This window comes from Ursus arctos, unplaced genomic scaffold, assembly GCF_023065955.2.
Source record: "Ursus arctos isolate Adak ecotype North America unplaced genomic scaffold, UrsArc2.0 scaffold_29, whole genome shotgun sequence".
Taxonomy (NCBI): Eukaryota; Metazoa; Chordata; class Mammalia; order Carnivora; family Ursidae; genus Ursus; species Ursus arctos.
In genome coordinates, this window is record NW_026622974.1 from 6739567 (window position 1) to 6747062 (window position 7496).

Genomic DNA, 7496 nt, shown 5'->3' on the forward strand with positions numbered 1-7496 from the left:
TGGCAGCAGCCTGGGTGTGGTCCCGCATTCCACGTGTGACACCGCTGTCGCCAAGCCCTGAGTGGGCAAGAGCCTCCTCGGGCCGCAGGGCTCTGCTTCGTCACCGTGGCGGTGACCCACACCCCCGAGGCAGAGCCAGTGGGTGGACCCAGTACCCGGTCTTGGCCGCCAGTCTGAGAAGCAGAAGCAAATTTCACAGCCAAGGGCTCAGAGTCAAATTTGTTTTAAGTCATTAAAACGTACGACTTATTAAAAACTGGAGGTAGGGAGCAAAGGCAATGAGAGGCAGACATGAGACCAAGAGAAAACACCGAGATGGAAAGGGTCGCTCCATTTCCACCCGGCTGGCTCCTGTTCTGATACTATACACTCGGAGGAAAAAACTTTTGGCTGCATTAAGAAGGGGGAAAAAAAAAAACAAAACCAAAAACCAGAATTAGAAGAAGAGTTTTTTTTTTTTTTTTTTTTTTTTTTTTTTTTTTTTAGGTAAAGAAAAGTAGGCCAAGAAATTACTTATTCTGATGACCTCATAGCTCACGGTCCTCGTTCCAAGTAATGTAACACACAGGGGAGGTCGGTGACAGGAAACATGACACGCGGAATTCCACACTGCAGAACGTGGGCATTTTCTCATGCAACCGCCTTAATCCGCGGACCTTAAAACATGTCGCAAATTTACAATAATTAAACCTCACGGCCCACCTGAGGGGGGGCAGAATGCTGTGTTGCTCATTTTATAGCTAGGTGGACTCCAGCACGGAGAGCTGGAAAGAAAATGTCTCCAGAGCCTGCCAGTAGGAGAGGCCTGCCTGGGGCTCAGGGACATCCCGGCTCCGACCAGACCCCTTCCCTCCTGGCAGGCCTGCCCCAGGGGCCCCCACCTCAGCAAGCAGAGAGCCGTTGGCCAATTGTCGCCTCCTTTCCTGTTAGTTTAAAAATATGTGTATACTTAAAAATTACAATAAAAAATAATTTCAAAATAATATATATAGAAAAATACGTAATATATAATAAAAATTTTCGAACACAAATTTAAAAAATCATAGTTGGCTGAGATTGGGTTCCTTTTTACCCAGGGGCCTCATTTTATTCTCTTGTTTTGCCTTCACAAGTCAGTGAAAAGGCAGCCATTCAGGAAGAGGTTTTCTTTTCCAGAAGGAGAAGGAAACTGAAGAGTTGCCTTTTTAGATGAAATGCGGTGAGATGACTGGAGGGGAGAAGGGTTGGGGGAGGGGAAGAAGAGGACGGTGGAGAACCTCATTCATCTTGGATGAAAGCACCCCAGAAAATATTTTTCTTAGTTTACCTCAGAAGGGCAGGAAGTGTAAGAGCTCTGCGAGCTTTTGCTTGCAGTTGGGATTTTCCTTCCCGGCTTAGGCTTCCACCAACTGGCCCGGGGACCTGGGTGAGAAAGGGGCAATTTACAAAATGCTTCCTCGTATGCTCCCCAAAACCTCGTGTGAGACCAGGCTCCACAGACAGTTACCAGTCTCATTTGAACACTCCTGTTTTAATTCCGGGATCTTCTGAAGGATGTCATTGATCTGAGCAGTTGCCCCCAGACTCTTAAGGTAAATTATAAACCATCTCTAAGAGAGACTGGTCACAGCTGTTCTCCAGGAACGAGTGATACCCAGTCCTGGGAATCAGACAATTCACACATGAAACTGGTCTTAGTCGGCTTTCCTTGACTGTTTCAGATTGGTCATCAACATCAATAAAATTGACCCAATAATTCTCCCTCCCTCCCCCCCTACCTACCTAGTCCAGTGTCCTTGGGCCTTTTAGGGAGTGTTCTAGGTTCTCAGATGTTGTCAGGACATTGCAGATCTGAACAATTCTCGATTCTCCATTCCTCTTCTCATCCCCACTCGCAATCTTTAAATCCCCAAAATACCAAGATCAACAAAAATCCTACAAGAGAGCTTAATTCTGACAGGAGACCAACTGCCTCAATAGAGATCTTTCTGTACTCCCAGAGAATGTTAATAACCTGACTAAACATGGTGTAAATATAATTCTCTTATCTGCTCTAATTGGGAGACAACGTGGAGGGAAATTTGGGGATGGCAAGGGGCCTTATGAATTTTCATCCTCCATTACTCAGCAGGGAAATACTTCTCCTGGTGTTCCAAAGGGAGGGGGAGTCGCCACAAGTCATACCATGTATCACAGTGCATCACATTGACTCATGGCCAGATCTTGAGAAAAATTCACAGAAGTCAGGAAATTCCCGGAGCATGCTCTCATTTCACCCTCTGCTGACCCTGCAGTGAGAGCATAGGTAGTAGGGTCAGCCTGGAGGACATTTTTAAAAAGGAAAAATCAAAGCACTTCTGTTGCTTCTGCATGCCTGTGGCGGGACAGAGTCCTTACGGGCCTGGCTGAAAATGCAGGATCGGCCTTGAGCCCCGGTGACCTGGGGGCAGCCAGCACTGGTCTGTTCCTTCATTCTAGACTTTTATTTTTGCAAAACTCCCTCCCCGTCCCATCCGGCTTTGTTTCCCTTTGGGGACCAGCATCTTTCCCTCTGGGCAAAGCAAGATGCCCATGACCTCCCCTCCCAATGGGTAGAGCCAGATTTAGAGTTGGGGTTGCTCATTTGAGCTTCGTATATAATTGAGCCTGGCACAAAGGGTTATCATTAGGAGGAAGGGCATGAAATGAAAAAAAAAAAAAAAGGGAAAGCTGGTACCCAAATTAGAACAGATCTTCTGAGGACAGACACAGTGGTAAGGCCAGAAGGTCTAATCTCAGAAGAGTCCTTAAGAGAAAAGACAAGAGTATTAAAAATGCCCGGATGGGGCAGTTAGAGAAGCTCATATGGCCATCTCTTAGGATCACTTGCTTCTAAGTGCAGCAGATGGAGGGGGATTGTCGTACTAGGTGGAGACAGACACCAGAAACATCCACTGTTAAGAGCTGGGGTCTGCTCCCAGGGCCGCAGAGAACATGGGAGAAACAGAGTAATCCGCTTAATAGATGTTTGCTGACCGTGTCCAGAGCTGGGCATTGTCACTTTGGACCATATGACTATAGAGGGTCCTGGGGGATCCTGAGCCCTTTGCTCTGCCGTTGACTTAGGGAACAGCTTTGTCTAGAATCTGGCTGATCATTGCCTAGGGCAATGGGACCACCACCCCTCCATCCTCTCCAGCTGGGGGAGCCCACCGCTTCCTTACTCAGTGTGGGTCGAGGGGGCACCATGAGGCCGGTCAAGGAGGCTTCCTCTCGGAGGTGCCGTCTCCACTGAGCTGGTGGGTGGACATGTGTGTGTCCGCCTGTCACCCCCCAGGGGTCCCGGGGCGTTGTCATGTGAAGAGGACCCAGGGGGCCCCGTGTAGTGGGCACAGCGTCGCTCTGGTCCAGCTGTCCCGGCCACCTCCAGCTCCGCCTGCTGACTCACATGGGAGGAGCTGGCAGCCCCTCGCCAGACTGTCTCTGCTCCCCGCATTCCCGGTGGCGTCCCAGCTCTGTGTGACCCCGGGTTCTAATATTCTTGGGTTTGTGCAGACTACACAGCTGGCTCCGCTCCGGGCTTCCTGGCCTTGTTAAAACCGAAATGCCGTCTTTTACAACCCGGCTCTTTCCATCAAGTTCATCAAGCAGCCGCTCTTTTACAAGCGAGATGGCCCCTTTGGTGAGCTCTTCCTGAGGGGGCGGCGGGGGCGGGCAGGGAGCCTGGGCTTCAGCGGGGTCTGGTCTGTGCTATATTCTTTAACGATAGTTAAAAAAAAAAAAAATGAAGTTCAAAGGTGAGTGACCCTCCAAGAGGAAAGATTAAATGGGCTGATTTGGGAACTGTTCAACCCTGGAGGCATCGCTAAGGAACATAATCTATTTTGAATTTGTCTTCACGAGCCAAAGTTGGTTATAGTGTGGGAATAACTTTGTCATTTTGTCTCTCTCTTTCTCAATGCCACAAAAATATTCATGGCGAGGAATATACCGGTTGTGTAAACGTCCCTTCAAAAAAGCACATAAAGGGGTGATGTATAGTCAACATGTGTCTCCCTCCAAATAGGGATGTTCACAGAGGCACGTAGAGATATCCTTCACACCCTGTATGTGACAAAACAACCAATTTAGAATCTGGCAGAGCAGTCTGGCCTGAGTGAGTAGAAAAGCTTGGCTTGGGGCTTAACAAACAATCCCATAAAACCCACACTTGCTTTTACTGAATGGTGATGCATGAAAGACCCAGGGTGGCCGACCTGAACGAGGACAGGAGCCAACATCCCCAGCATTGTCCATAAACGGTGGCAGCAAAGTTTCTTTTGCTGAAACTCTATCTATTCCTAGAAAAAAAATGCTTCTAATATTGGTTGGCTGGGCTTCACTCTCGCCCTTCTTTCTGCTGTGATATCATTTAAGTTCCTTTAATGTTCCAGAGCACCATCTTTTACATTTGGTCTTCTTGCCTCCAGCCTCACCCCTTCCAGTTCAGCCTCCACAAGGCTGGCTGCCAGAGTCATCGTTTAAAAATGCAAATCAAATCTATCACTCTCCTACTTAACACCCTTCAGTGGCTCCCCATTGGCCGCTTGAGTTCAAATTCCTTAGCTTAGCAGACAAACTCCTCAGCCATCTGTCCGTGCCACCTTTTAAGCCACATCACTCAAAGTCTCCCAGCTCTGCACACCCTACACTCCACCTATGTCAAACTGTCAGGCCATAATCTCCAAGCCTCATGCATTTGCACATATCATTCCCTCCACCTGGAGTGCCAAGGACATGAGTGACTTAGTGACAGCGTCCACCGCACAGGGCAAGGGGGACAGAAGGCTGATGGGGGGGGGGTGGCGGGTTGCAGGTAGCACTTCCAACGAGGGTATTTGGAAAAGGCCTCTTGAGAGGGGGACTGAGCACAGGTGGAAGGAGATGAGGGAGTGAGTCATGCAGATACCCAAGGAAGGAGCATTTCAGGTGGAGTGAAAAGCAAGTGCAAAGGCCCTGAGGTGGGAATGTGCCTAGTACCTTCAAGGAATAGTTGAAGCAGAGTGAATGAGAGGGGCATGGGGCAGCTACTGGCCTGGCTGAGGACCATGGGGAGCTTTTTTTTTTTTTTAAAGGTTTATTTATTTCTTTTGGAGAGAGAGAGAGCATGAGCAGGAGAGGCAGAGGGAGAGGGAGAGGGGAGAATCTCAAGCAGACTCCCACTGAGTGCAGAGCCTGACATGGGGCTGGATCCCATGACCCTGAGATCATGATCTGAGTTGAAACCAAGAATCAGGGGCTTAACCAACTGAGCCACCCAGACACCCTCATACGGCTCTTGAACTGAAACAATTCCCAGCGTTTCTCCTGTGGCCAGTGGTGCTAGTGGGAATGTGTGGCCCTGAGAAGCCAGAGGCTCGGCTGGAAGTGCTTGGAGGGTTGAAATCACTTTGCTTATGGAAGCAGAGTGGGTCTAAAAGTAGATATAAATGTCAGGCTCTGGACTTCATTTTCTTCCAACCTATGTGCACGCAGTCTCGACAAAGTCATTTTAGAAATTGTTCACCGCGGTAATTGAAAAAGGAAATGTCTTCGATGCTGCAGTCTTGTTTATGGTCAGGACTAAATCCGTGATCCTCGTCCTCAGGGCATCTGTGGGGTGTTTGACCCACACCTAAACAATACTATTCCCAACGGCACTGTATTTTACCAGTCCTTCCCCATTCTTCCTTTACAAACAGTCCCAGAGATGTCATACATAGAGCTTCTCTCACATATTTGGGTAAAATTGTGAATTACGGTGTCACACCTACCCCCACCTGTTTTTACTGTGGCAAAATACATATAACATTTACTGTCTTAACCGTTTTTAAGTGTGCGGTTCTGGGGCATTCCTTCACGATGTCGGTTCGTTATCACCACCACTCGTCTCCAGAACGTCCTCAGCCTCCCCAACCAAAAGGCCACCCTGCTTACACACTCACTGTCCCCACTTCCCCCCTCGGGCCCTGGCAGCCACCGCACTCCTCTCTGTCTCCGTGAGTTTGACCACCCCAGGGACCTCACACAAGGGGAATCATACAAGACTGTGTGGATGGGCTTTTGCTGCTGGCTTATTTCCCTCCGTGTATAGAATGTCTTCAGGGTTCATCCATTCAGCATGCATCAGAATTCCTTCTGTTTTAAGGCTGAAAAATATTCATACATACTATATGCGTATATATATACACACACACACACACACACCCCGCATTTTGTTTACCTACGCATGCGTTTATAGACCTTTGGGGGAATAATGCTGCTGTGAACACGGACAAACAGATATCTGCTTTCACGGCCTGTTTTCCTCTTCTTTAAAGGTACTTTTTTGAACAGGAACACGTTTTGGCTGCCCGAATCAGTTTCGGTGGCTGCCCTTCTCCCTTCCCACCTACTTTCCTTTATTAACTCGACTGATGATGAGCCTTCCTCTTTAGCTCAACCCCCAGCCTCTAGGAAATTAGAGCCTGAACAACTCACACAGAAGTAAGAGGGTGAGGACTTTTCTCCTATCACTCCCCAGGAAGTTATTAACACTGCAGGAAACAGAGACAAGGAATCCCCCGGGGCTGGGTCTCCTGGTCCTCAGAGGGCGGCCCCACAGAGGCCGGGGACTACAGCAGACGGGATCGTTCTTCCTGGGAGAGCAGTGGCCCACGCTGGCCAGGGCTACTGGGCCTCTCTTTGGAGGGCCTTGTGTGCTCGCTGTAACAGGACCTGGGTGACGACAAGGCCATGGTTTCCGTGTGCCCTGGGCCAGCCCATTTCATTCACTGGCTGTAGACTGCACCTGTCACTATTACGTGGGTAGCTGGCCTAAACAGCACTTGATCTTGAACCAAAAAGATGCAAATTGCAAAATAAATTTACGTTTGACAAGTTCGCTTTCAAAAGCGAGGAGGCCCAGATAGGAGGGAGAATGGAGTCAATAGGAGTGAGCACTCCCATGGGGGTCAGCCAGATCCAGGTGAGCTCGAGGGTCTCGGTAACCGTGGGCTTGGTCCAATCTACCCAAATTCTGTGAGCCTCAGTTTCTCTGTTGGCCATTGGACAGAGAGTCATTGTTGGGTTTAAATGACAAAAACGTATGAATAACCCTATCTGCATATTAGCGTTATAATCACCTGGGATGCTCTTTTTTTAAGATTTATTAATTCATTTGAGAGAGAGGGAGAGGGAGAACATGTGCAGAGGGGAGGAGCAGAGGGAGAGGGAGAGAGTCTCGAAAGAGACTCTGTACTGAGTGTGAAGCCCATCACGGGACTCGATCTCATGACCCTGAGATCACGACCTGAGCCGAAACCAAGAGTTGGAGGCTCAACCGACTGCAGTACCCAGGCGCCCCTCACCTGGGATGCTTTTCAAACAGACTGCCTGGGTGCCATCCCCGGGGATCCCAATTGAATTGGTTGGGGGCATCAGCAGTGTTGACAAAGCTCCCCAGGTAACCTTCATATGCAGTCGAGGTGACAAATCACTGTAGGGGACTCTCTGTGAACGTGGCCCTCCTCAGCTCTCCT

At 49.1% G+C, this 7496-nt stretch overlaps 1 long non-coding RNA gene across 1 annotated transcript; it reads right to left on the reverse strand.

The window, feature by feature from the left end:
• Positions 1-508: 508 nt before the first annotated feature.
• LOC130542010 (uncharacterized) lies at positions 509-2101 on the reverse strand. Its single transcript, XR_008956224.1, has 3 exons — positions 1762-2101; positions 1307-1401; positions 509-656 (listed from the first exon to the last, which is right to left on the reverse strand). It is a non-coding gene; the product is annotated as an uncharacterized LOC130542010 (long non-coding RNA).
• Between the last annotated feature and the right edge of the window lie 5395 nt (positions 2102-7496).